The sequence below is a fragment of the Podarcis vaucheri genome (assembly GCF_965113315.1).
Source record: "Podarcis vaucheri genome assembly, chromosome: 2".
Taxonomy (NCBI): Eukaryota; Metazoa; Chordata; class Lepidosauria; order Squamata; family Lacertidae; genus Podarcis; species Podarcis vaucheri.
In genome coordinates, this window is record NC_138760.1 from 12,896,205 (window position 1) to 12,908,544 (window position 12,340).

Sequence of the window (12,340 nt, forward strand, 5' to 3'; positions counted from 1 at the left end):
AGTGAATTGCAGAACGTCCGATTTTGAGAAGAAATTGTGACCGCGCGGCTTAGGGATGTTTTCAAAAAAAGATGTTCAGACGTCGAGGGCTAATTCTGTTTCCGATGATAAAAACCCATCAGTTTCCACCGAAAAACATTTCAGGGGATCACTTGCAACAGTTTTTCCACATTTTTGAGTGAATTGCAGAACGTCAGATTTTGAGAAGAAATTGTGACCGCGCGGCTTAGGGATTTTTTCAAAAAAAGTTGTTCAGACGTCAAGGGCTATTTCTGTTCCCGATGATAAAAACCCATCTGTTTCCACCGAAAAACATTTCAGGGGATCACTTGCAACAGTTTGCCAACATTTTTGAGTGAATGGCAGAACGTCAGATTTTGAGAAGAAATTGTGACCGCGCGGCTTAGGGATTTTTATTTCAGGGGATCACTTGCAACAGTTTGTCAACATTTTTGAGTTAATTGCAGAACGTCAGATTTTGAGAAGAAATTGTGACCGCGCGGCTTAGGGATTTTTTCAAAAAAAGTTGTTCTGACGTCGAGGGCTAATTCTGTTTCCGATGATAAAAACCCACCTGTTTCCACTGAAAAACATTTCAGGGGATCACTTGCAACACTTTGCCAACATTTTTGAGTGAATTGCAGAACGTCAGATTTTTGGCAGAAATTGTGACCGCGCGGCTTAGGGATTTTTTCAAAAAAAGTTTTTAAGACGTCGAGGGCTAATACTGTTCCCGATGATAAAAACCCATCTGGTTCCACCGAAAAACATTTCAGGAGATCACTTGCAACACTTTGCCAACATTTTTCAGTGAATTGCAGAACGTCAGATTTTGAGAAGAAATTGTGACCGCGCGGCTTAGGGATTTTTTCAAAAAAAGTTGTTCAGACGTCAAGGGCTAATTCTGTTTCCGATGATAAAAACCCATCTGTTTCCACCGAAAAACATTTCAGGGGATCACTTGCAACAGTTTGCCAACATTTTTGAGTGAATTGCAGAACGTCAGTTTTTGAGCAGAAATTGTGACCGCGCGGCTTAGGGATTTTTTCAAAAAAAGTTGTTCAGACCTCGAGGGCTAATTCTGTTTCCGATGATAAAAACCCATCTGTTTCCACCGAAAAACATTTCAGGGGATCACTTGCAACAGTTTGCCAACATTTTTGAGTGAATTGCAGAACGTCAGATTTTGAGAAGAAATTGTGACCGCGCGGCTTAGGGATTTTTTCAAAAAAAATTGTTCAAACGTCGAGGGCTAATTCTGTTTCCGATGATAAAAACCCATCTGTTTCCACCGAAAAACATTTCAGGGGATCACTTGCAACACTTTGCCAACATTTTTCAGTGAATTGCAGAACGTCCGATTTTGAGAAGAAATTGTGACCGCGCGGCTTAGGGATGTTTTCAAAAAAAGATGTTCAGACGTCGAGGGCTAATTCTGTTTCCGATGATAAAAACCCATCAGTTTCCACCGAAAAACATTTCAGGGGATCACTTGCAACAGTTTTTCCACATTTTTGAGTGAATTGCAGAACGTCAGATTTTGAGAAGAAATTGTGACCGCGCGGCTTAGGGATTTTTTCAAAAAAAGTTGTTCAGACGTCAAGGGCTAATTCTGTTTCCGATGATAAAAACCCATCTGTTTCCACCTAAAAATATTTCAGGGGATCACTTGAAACAGTTTGCCAACATTTTTGAGTGAATTGCAGAACGTCAGATTTTGAGCAGAAATTGTGACCGCGCGGCTTAGGGATTTTTTCAAAAAAAGTTGTTCCGACCTCGAGGGCTAATTCTGTTTCCGATGATAAAAACCCATCTGTTTCCACCGAAAAACATTTCAGGGGATCACTTGCAACACTTTGCCAACATTTTTCAGTGAATTGCAGAACGTCCGATTTTGAGAAGAAATTGTGACCGCGCGGCTTAGGGATGTTTTCAAAAAAAGATGTTCAGACATCGAGGGCTAATTCTGTTTCCGATGATAAAAACCCATCAGTTTCCACGGAAAAACATTTCAGGGGATCACTTGCAACAGTTTTTCCACATTTTTGAGTGAATTGCAGAACGTCAGATTTTGAGAAGAAATTGTGACCGCGCGGCTTAGGGATTTTTTCAAAAAAAGTTGTACAGACGTCAAGGGCTAATTCTGTTTCCGGTGATAAAAACCCATCTGTTTCCACCGAAAAACATTTCAGGGGATCACTTGCAACAGTTTGACAACATTTTTCTGTGACTTGCAGAACGTCAGATTTTGAGAAGAAATTGTGACCGCGCGGCTTAGGGATTTTTTCAAAAACAGTTGTTCAGACGTCAAGGGCTAATTCTGTTTCCGATGATAAAAACCCATCTGTTTCCACCGAAAAACATTTCAGGGGATCACTTGCAACAGTTTGTCAACATTTTTGAGTGAATTGCAGAACGTCAGATTTTGAGAAGAAATTGTGACCGCGCGGCTTAGGGATTTTTTCAAAAAAAGTTGTTCAGACCTCGAGGGCTAATTCTGTTTCCGATGATAAAAACCCATCTGTTTCCACCGAAAAACATTTCAGGGGATCACTTGCAACAGTTTGCCAACATTTTTGAGTTAATTGCAGAACGTCAGATTTTGAGAAGAAATTGTGACCGCGCGGCTTAGGGATTTTTTCAAATAAAGTTGTTCAGACGTCAAGGGCTATTTCTGTTCCCGATGATAAAAACCCATCTGTTTCCACCGAAAAACATTTCAGGGGATCACTTGCAACAGTTTGCCAACATTTTTGAGTGAATTGCAGAACGTCCGATTTTGAGAAGAAATTGTGACCGCGCGGCTTAGGGATTTTTTCAAAAAAAAATGTTCAAACGTCGAGGGCTAATTCTGTTTCCGATGATAAAAACCCATCTGTTTCCACCGAAAAACATTTCAGGGGATCACTTGCAACAGTTTGTCAACATTTTTGAATGAATTGCAGAACGTCAGATTTTGAGAAGAAATTGTGACCGCGCGGCTTAGGGATTTTTTCAAAAAAAGTTGTTCAGACGTCGAGGGATAATTCTGTTTCCGATGATAAAAACCCATCTGTTTCCACCGAAAAACATTTCAGGGGATCACTTGCAACAGTTTGCCAACATTTTTCAGTGAATTGCAGAACGTCAGATTTTGAGAAGAAATTGTGACCGCGCGGCTTAGGGATGTTTTCAAAAAAAGATGTTCAGACCTCGAGGGCTAATTCTGTTTCCGATGATAAAAATCCATCTGTTTCCACCGAAAAACATTTCAGGGGATCACTTGGAACAGTTTGCCAACATTTTTGAGTGAATTGCAGAACGTCAGATTTTTAGCAGAAATTGTGACCGCGCGGCTTAGGGATTTTTTCAAAAAAAGTGGTTCAGACGTCAAGGGCTAATTCTGTTTCCGATGATAAAAACCCATCTGTTTCCACCGAAAAACATTTCAGGGGATCACTTGCAACAGTTTGCCAACATTTTTGAGTGAATTGCAGAACGTCAGTTTTTGAGCAGAAATTGTGACCGCGCGGCTTAGGGATTTTTTAAAAAAAAGTTGTTCAGACCTCGAGGGCTAATTCTGTTTCCGATGATAAAAACCCATCTGTTTCCACCGAAAAACATTTCAGGGGATCACTTGCAACAGTTTGCCAACATTTTTGAGTGAATTGCAGAACGTCAGATTTTGAGCAGAAATTGTGACCGCGCGGCTTAGGGATTTTTTCAAAAAAAGTTGTTCAGACCTCGAGGGCTAATTCTGTTTCCGATGATAAAAACCCATCTGTTTCCACCGAAAAACATTTCAGGGGATCACTTGCAACAGTTTGCCAAAATTTTTGAGTGAATTGCAGAACGTCAGATTTTTAGCAGAAATTGTGACCGCGCGGCTTAGGGATTTTTTTCAAAAAAAGTTGTTCAGACGTCAAGGGCTAATTCTGTTTCCGATGATAAAAACCCATCTGTTTCCACCGAAAAACATTTCAGGGGATCACTTGCAACAGTTTGCCAACATTTTTGAGTGAATTGCAGAACGTCAGTTTTTGAGCAGAAATTGTGACCGCGCGGCTTAGGGATTTTTTTTAAAAAAGTTGTTCAGACCTCGAGGGCTAATTCTGTTTCCGATGATAAAAACCCATCTGTTTCCACCGAAAAACATTTCAGGGGATCACTTGCAACAGTTTGCCAACATTTTTGAGTGAATTGCAGAACGTCAGATTTTGAGAAGAAATTGTGACCGCGCGGCTTAGGGATTTTTTCAAAAACAGTTGTTCAGACGTCAAGGGCTAATTCTGTTTCCGATGATAAAAACCCATCTGTTTCCACCGAAAAACATTTCAGGGGATCACTTGCAACAGTTTGCCAACATTTTTGAGTGAATTGCAGAACGTCAGATTTTGAGAAGAAATTGTGACCGCGCGGCTTAGGGATTTTTTCAAAAAAAGTTGTTCAGACCTCGAGGGCTAATTCTGTTTCCGATGATAAAAACCCATCTGTTTCCACCGAAAAACATTTCAGGGGATCACTTGCAACAGTTTGACAACATTTTTCTGTGACTTGCAGAACGTCAGATTTTTAGCAGAAATTGTGACCGCGCGGCTTAGGGATTTTTTCAAAAACAGTTGTTCAGACGTCAAGGGCTAATTCTGTTTCCGATGATAAAAACCCATCTGTTTCCACCGAAAAACATTTCAGGGGATCACTTGCAACAGTTTGTCAACATTTTTGAGTGAATTGCAGAAAGTCAGATTTTGAGAAGAAATTGTGACCGCGCGGCTTAGGGATTTTTTTCAAAAAAAGTTGTTCAAACGTCGAGGGCTAATTCTGTTTCCGATGATAAAAACCCATCTGTTTCCACCAAAAAACATTTCAGGGGATCACTTGCAACAGTTTGCCAACATTTTTGCGTTAATTGCAGAACGTCAGATTTTGAGAAGAAATTGTGACCGCGCGGCTTAGGGATTTTTTCAAAAACAGTTGTTTAGACGTCAATGGCTAATTCTGTTCCCGATGATAAAAACCCATCTGTTTCAACCGAAAAACATTTCAGGGGATCACTTGCAACAGTTTGCCAACATTTTTGAGTGAATTGCAGAACGTCAGATTTTGAGAAGAAATTGTGACCGCGCGGCTTAGGGATTTTTTCAAAAACAGTTGTTCAGACGTCAAAGGCTAATTCTCTTTCCGATGATAAAAACCCATCTGGTTCCACCGAAAAACATTTCAGGAGATCACTTGCAACACTTTGCCAACATTTTTGAGTGAATTGCAGAACGTCAGATTTTGAGAAGAAATTGTGACCGCGCGGCTTAGGGATTTTTTCAAAAAAAGTTGTTCAGACCTCGAGGGCTAATTCTCTTTCCGATGATAAAAACCCATCTGTTTCCACCGAAAAACATTTCAGGGGATCACTTGCAACAGTTTGCCAACATTTTTGAGTGAATTGCAGAACGTCAGAATTTGACAAGAAATTGTGACCGCGCGGCTTAGGGATTTTTTCAAAAAAAGTTGTTCAGACGTCGAGTGCTAATTCTGTTTCCGGCGATAAAAACCCATCTGTTTCCACCGAAAAACATTTCAGGGGATCACTTGCAACAGTTTGACAACATTTTTCTGTGACTTGCAGAACGTCAGATTTTTAGCAGAAATTGTGACCGCGCGTCTTAGGGATTTTTTCAAAAACAGTTGTTCTAACGTCGAGGGCTAATTCTGTTTCCGATGATAAAAACCCATCTGTTTCCACCGAAAAACATTTCAGGGGATCACTTGCAACACTTTGCCAACATTTTTGAGTGAATTGCAGAACGTCAGATTTTTGGCAGAAATTGTGACCGCGCGGCTTAGGGATTTTTTCAAAAAAAGTTGTTCAGACGTCGAGGGCTAATTCTGTTTCCGATGATAAAAACCCATCTGTTTCCACCGAAAAACATTTCAGGGGATCACTTGCAACAGTTTGCCAACATTTTTGAGTTAATTGCAGAACGTCAGATTTTGAGAAGAAATTGTGACCGCGCGGCTCAGGGATTTTTTAAAAAACAGTTGTTCAGACGTCAAGGGCTAATTCTGTTTCCGATGATAAAAACCCATCTGTTTCCACTGAAAAACATTTCAGGGGATCACTTGCAGCACTTTGCCAACATTTTTGAGTGACTTGCAGAACGTCAGATTTTTAGCAGAAATTGTGACCGCGCGGCTTAGGGATTTTTTCAAAAACAGTTGTTCAGACGTCAAGGGCTAATTCTGTTTCCGATGATAAAGACCCATCTGTTTCCACCGAAAAACATTTCAGGGGATCACTTGCAACAGTTTTTCCACATTTTTGAGTGAATTGCAGAACGTCAGATTTTGAGAAGAAATTGTGACTGCGCGGCTTAGGGATTTTTTCAAAAAAAGTTGTTCAGACGTCAAGGGCTAATTCTGTTTCCGATGATAAAAACCCATCTGTTTCCACCTAAAAATATTTCAGGGGATCACTTGAAACAGTTTGCCAACATTTTTGAGTGAATTGCAGAACGTCAGATTTTGAGCAGAAATTGTGACCGCGCGGGTTAGGGATTTTTTCAAAAAAAGTTGTTCAGACCTCGAGGGCTAATTCTGTTTCCGATGATAAAAGCCCATCTGTTTCCACCGAAAAACATTTCAGGGGATCACTTGCAACACTTTGCCAACATTTTTCAGTGAATTGCAGAACGTCCGATTTTGAGAAGAAATTGTGACCGCGCGGCTTAGGGATGTTTTCAAAAAAAGATGTTCAGACGTCGAGGGCTAATTCTGTTTCCGATGATAAAAACCCATCAGTTTCCACCGAAAAACATTTCAGGGGATCACTTGCAACAGTTTTTCCACATTTTTGAGTGAATTGCAGAACGTCAGATTTTGAGAAGAAATTGTGACCGCGCGGCTTAGGGATTTTTTCAAAAAAAGTTGTTCAGACGTCAAGGGCTAATTCTGTTTCCGATGATAAAAACCCATCTGTTTCCACCTAAAAATATTTCAGGGGATCACTTGAAACAGTTTGCCAACATTTTTGAGTAAATTGCAGAACGTCAGATTTTGAGCAGAAATTGTGACCGCGCGGCTTAGGGATATTTTCAAAAAAAGTTGTTCAGACCTCGAGGGCTAATTCTGTTTCCGATGATAAAAACCCATCTGTTTCCACCGAAAAAACATTTCAGGGGATCACTTGCAACAGTTTGCCAACATTTTTGAGTGAATTGCAGAACATCAGATTTTTAGCAGAAATTGTGACCGCGCGGCTTAGGGATTTTTTTCAAAAAAAGTTGTTCAGACGTCAAGGGCTAATTCTGTTTCCGATGATAAAAACCCATCTGTTTCCACCGAAAAACATTTCAGGGGATCACTTGCAACAGTTTGCCAACATTTTTGAGTGAATTGCAGAACGTCAGTTTTTGAGCAGAAATTGTGACCGCGCGGCTTAGGGATTTTTTAAAAAAAAGTTGTTCAGACCTCGAGGGCTAATTCTGTTTCCGATGATAAAAACCCATCTGTTTCCACCGAAAAACATTTCAGGGGATCACTTGCAACAGTTTGCCAACATTTTTGAGTGAATTGCAGAACGTCAGATTTTGAGAAGAAATTGTGACCGCGCGGCTTCGGGATTTTTTCAAAAAAAGTTGTTCAGACCTCGAGGGCTAATTCTGTTTCCGATGATAAAAACCCATCTGTTTCCACCGAAAAACATTTCAGGGGATCACTTGCAACAGTTTGACAACATTTTTCTGTGACTTGCAGAACGTCAGATCTTGAGAAGAAATTGTGACCGCGCGTCTTAGGGATTTTTTCAAAAACAGTTGTTCTGACGTCGAGGGCTAATTCTGTTTCCGATGATAAAAACCCATCTGTTTCCACCGAAAAACATTTCAGGGGATCACTTGCAACACTTTGCCAACATTTTTGAGTGAATTGCAGAACGTCAGATTTTTGGCAGAAATTGTGACCGCGCGGCTTAGGGATTTTTTCAAAAAAAGTTGTTCAGACGTCGAGGGCTAATTCTGTTTCCGATGATAAAAACCCATCTGTTTCCACCGAAAAACATTTCAGGGGATCACTTGCAGCACTTTGCCAACATTTTTGAGTGACTTGCAGAACGTCAGATTTTTAGCAGAAATTGTGACCGCGCGGCTTAGGGATTTTTTCAAAAACAGTTGTTCAGACGTCAAGGGCAAATTCTGTTTCCGATGATAAAAACCCATCTGTTTCCACCTAAAAATATTTCAGGGGATCACTTGAAACAGTTTGCCAACATTTTTGAGTGAATTGCAGAACGTCAGATTTTTAGCAGAAATTGTGACTGCGCGGCTTAGGGATTTTTTCAAAAAAAGTTGTTCAGACCTCGAGGGCTAATTCTGTTTCCGATGATAAAAACCCATCTGTTTCCACCGAAAAACATTTCAGGGGATCACTTGCAACACTTTGCCAACATTTTTCATTGAATTGCAGAACGTCCGATTTTGAGAAGAAATTGTGACCGCGCGGCTTAGGGATGTTTTCAAAAAAAGATGTTCAGACGTCGAGGGCTAATTCTGTTTCCGATGATAAAAACCCATCAGTTTCCACCGAAAAACATTTCAGGGGATCACTTGCAACAGTTTTTCCACATTTTTGAGTGAATTGCAGAACGTCAGATTTTGAGAAGAAATTGTGACCGCGCGGCTTAGGGATTTTTTCAAAAAAAGTTGTTCAGACGTCAAGGGCTAATTCTGTTTCCGATGATAAAAACCCATCTGTTTCCACCTAAAAATATTTCAGGGGATCACTTGAAACAGTTTGCCAACATTTTTGAGTGAATTGCAGAACGTCAGATTTTGAGCAGAAATTGTGACCGCGCGACTTAGGGATTTTTTCAAAAAAAGTTGTTCAGACCTCGAGGGCTAATTCTGTTTCCGATGATAAAAACCCATCTGTTTCCACCGAAAAAACATTTCAGGGGATCACTTGCAACAGTTTGCCAACATTATTGAGTGAATTGCAGAACGTCAGATTTTGAGCAGAAATTGTGACCGCGCGGCTTAGGGATTTGTTTCAAAAAAAGTTGTTCAGACGTCAAGGGCTAATTCTGTTTCCGATGATAAAAACCCATCTGTTTCCACCTAAAAATATTTCAGGGGATCACTTGCAACACTTTGCCAACATTTTTCAGTGAATTGCAGAACGTCCGATTTTGAGAAGAAATTGTGACCGCGCGGCTTAGGGATGTTTTCAAAAAAAGATGTTCAGACGTCGAGGGCTAATTCTGTTTCCGATGTTAAAAACCCATCAGTTTCCACCGAAAAACATTTCAGGGGATCACTTGCAACACTTTGCCAACATTTTTCAGTGAATTGCAGAACGTCCGATTTTGAGAAGAAATTGTGACCGCGCGGCTTAGGGATGTTTTCAAAAAAAGATGTTCAGACATCGAGGGCTAATTCTGTTTCCGATGATAAAAACCCATCAGTTTCCACCGAAAAACATTTCAGGGGATCACTTGCAACAGTTTTTCCACATTTTTGAGTGAATTGCAGAACGTCAGATTTTGAGAAGAAATTGTGACCGCGCGGCTTAGGGATTTTTTCAAAAAAAGTTGTACAGACGTCAAGGGCTAATTCTGTTTCCGGTGATAAAAACCCATCTGTTTCCACCGAAAAACATTTCAGGGGATCACTTGCAACAGTTTGACAACATTTTTCTGTGACTTGCAGAACGTCAGATTTTGAGAAGAAATTGTGACCGCGCGGCTTAGGGATTTTTTCAAAAACAGTTGTTCAGACGTCAAGGGCTAATTCTGTTTCCGATGATAAAAACCCATCTGTTTCCACCGAAAAACATTTCAGGGGATCACTTGCAACAGTTTGTCAACATTTTTGAGTGAATTGCAGAACGTCAGATTTTGAGAAGAAATTGTGACCGCGCGGCTTAGGGATTTTTTCAAAAAAAGTTGTTCAGACCTCGAGGGCTAATTCTGTTTCCGATGATAAAAACCCATCTGTTTCCACCGAAAAACATTTCAGGGGATCACTTGCAACAGTTTGCCAACATTTTTGAGTTAATTGCAGAACGTCAGATTTTGAGAAGAAATTGTGACCGCGCGGCTTAGGGATTTTTTCAAATAAAGTTGTTCAGACGTCAAGGGCTATTTCTGTTCCCGATGATAAAAACCCATCTGTTTCCACCGAAAAACATTTCAGGGGATCACTTGCAACAGTTTGCCAACATTTTTGAGTGAATTGCAGAACGTCCGATTTTGAGAAGAAATTGTGACCGCGCGGCTTAGGGATTTTTTCAAAAAAAATTGTTCAAACATCGAGGGCTAATTCTGTTTCCGATGATAAAAACCCATCTGTTTCCACCGAAAAACATTTCAGGGGATCACTTGCAACAGTTTGTCAACATTTTTGAATGAATTGCAGAACGTCAGATTTTGAGAAGAAATTGTGACCGCGCGGCTTAGGGATTTTTTCAAAAAAAGTTGTTCAGACGTCGAGGGCTAATTCTGTTTCCGATGATAAAAACCCATCTGTTTCCACCGAAAAACATTTCAGGGGATCACTTGCAACAGTTTGCCAACATTTTTCAGTGAATTGCAGAACGTCAGATTTTGAGAAGAAATTGTGACCGCGCGGCTTAGGGATTTTTTCAAAAAAAGTTGTTCAGACGTCAAGGGCTAATTCTGTTTCCGATGATAAAAACCCATCTGTTTCCACCGAAAAACATTTCAGGGGATCACTTGCAACAGTTTGCCAACATTTTTGAGTGAATTGCAGAACGTCAGATTTTTAGCAGAAATTGTGACCGCGCGGCTTAGGGATTTTTTCAAAAAAAGTTGTTCAGACGTCAAGGGCTAATTCTGTTTCCGATGATAAAAACCCATCTGTTTCCACCGAAAAACATTTCAGGGGATCACTTGCAACAGTTTGCCAACATTTTTGAGTGAATTGCAGAACGTCAGTTTTTGAGCAGAAATTGTGACCGCGCGGCTTAGGGATTTTTTTAAAAAAAGTTGTTCAGACCTCGAGGGCTAATTCTGTTTCCGATGATAAAAACCCATCTGTTTCCACCGAAAAACATTTCAGGGGATCACTTGCAACAGTTTGCCAACATTTTTGAGTGAATTGCAGAACGTCAGATTTTGAGCAGAAATTGTGACCGCGCGGCTTAGGGATTTTTTCAAAAAAAGTTGTTCAGACCTCGAGGGCTAATTCTGTTTCCGATGATAAAAACCCATCTGTTTCCACCGAAAAACATTTCAGGGGATCACTTGCAACAGTTTGCCAACATTTTTGAGTGAATTGCAGAACGTCAGATTTTTAGCAGAAATTGTGACCGCGCGGCTTAGGGATTTTTTTCAAAAAAAGTTGTTCAGACGTCAAGGGCTAATTCTGTTTCCGATGATAAAAACCCATCTGTTTCCACCGAAAAACATTTCAGGGGATCACTTGCAACAGTTTGCCAACATTTTTGAGTGAATTGCAGAACGTCAGTTTTTGAGCAGAAATTGTGACCGCGCGGCTTAGGGATTTTTTTAAAAAAAGTTGTTCAGACCTCGAGGGCTAATTCTGTTTCCGATGATAAAAACCCATCTGTTTCCACCGAAAAACATTTCAGGGGATCACTTGCAACAGTTTGCCAACATTTTTGAGTGAATTGCAGAACGTCAGATTTTGAGAAGAAATTGTGACCGCGCGGCTTAGGGATTTTTTCAAAAACAGTTGTTCAGACGTCAAGGGCTAATTCTGTTTCCGATGATAAAAACCCATCTGTTTCCACCGAAAAACATTTCAGGGGATCACTTGCAACAGTTTGCCAACATTTTTGAGTGAATTGCAGAACGTCAGATTTTGAGAAGAAATTGTGACCGCGCGGCTTAGGGATTTTTTAAAAAAAAGTTGTTCAGACCTCGAGGGCTAATTCTGTTTCCGATGATAAAAACCCATCTGTTTCCACCGAAAAACATTTCAGGGGATCACTTGCAACAGTTTGTCAACATTTTTGAGTGAATTGCAGAACGTCAGATTTTGAGAAGAAATTGTGACCGCGCGGCTCAGGGATTTTTTCAAAAACAGTTGTTCAGACGTCAAAGGCTAATTCTGTTTCCGATGATAAAAACCCATCTGGTTCCACCGAAAAACATTTCAGGAGATCACTTGCAACACTTTGCCAACATTTTTGAGTGAATTGCAGAACGTCAGATTTTGAGAAGAAATTGTGACCGCGCGGCTTAGGGATTTTTTCAAAGAAAGTTGTTCAGACGTCGAGGGCTAATTCTGTTTCCGATGATAAAAACCCATCTGTTTCCACCGAAAAACATTTCAGGGGATCACTTGCAACAGTTTGCCAACATTTTTGAGTGAATTGCAGAACGTCA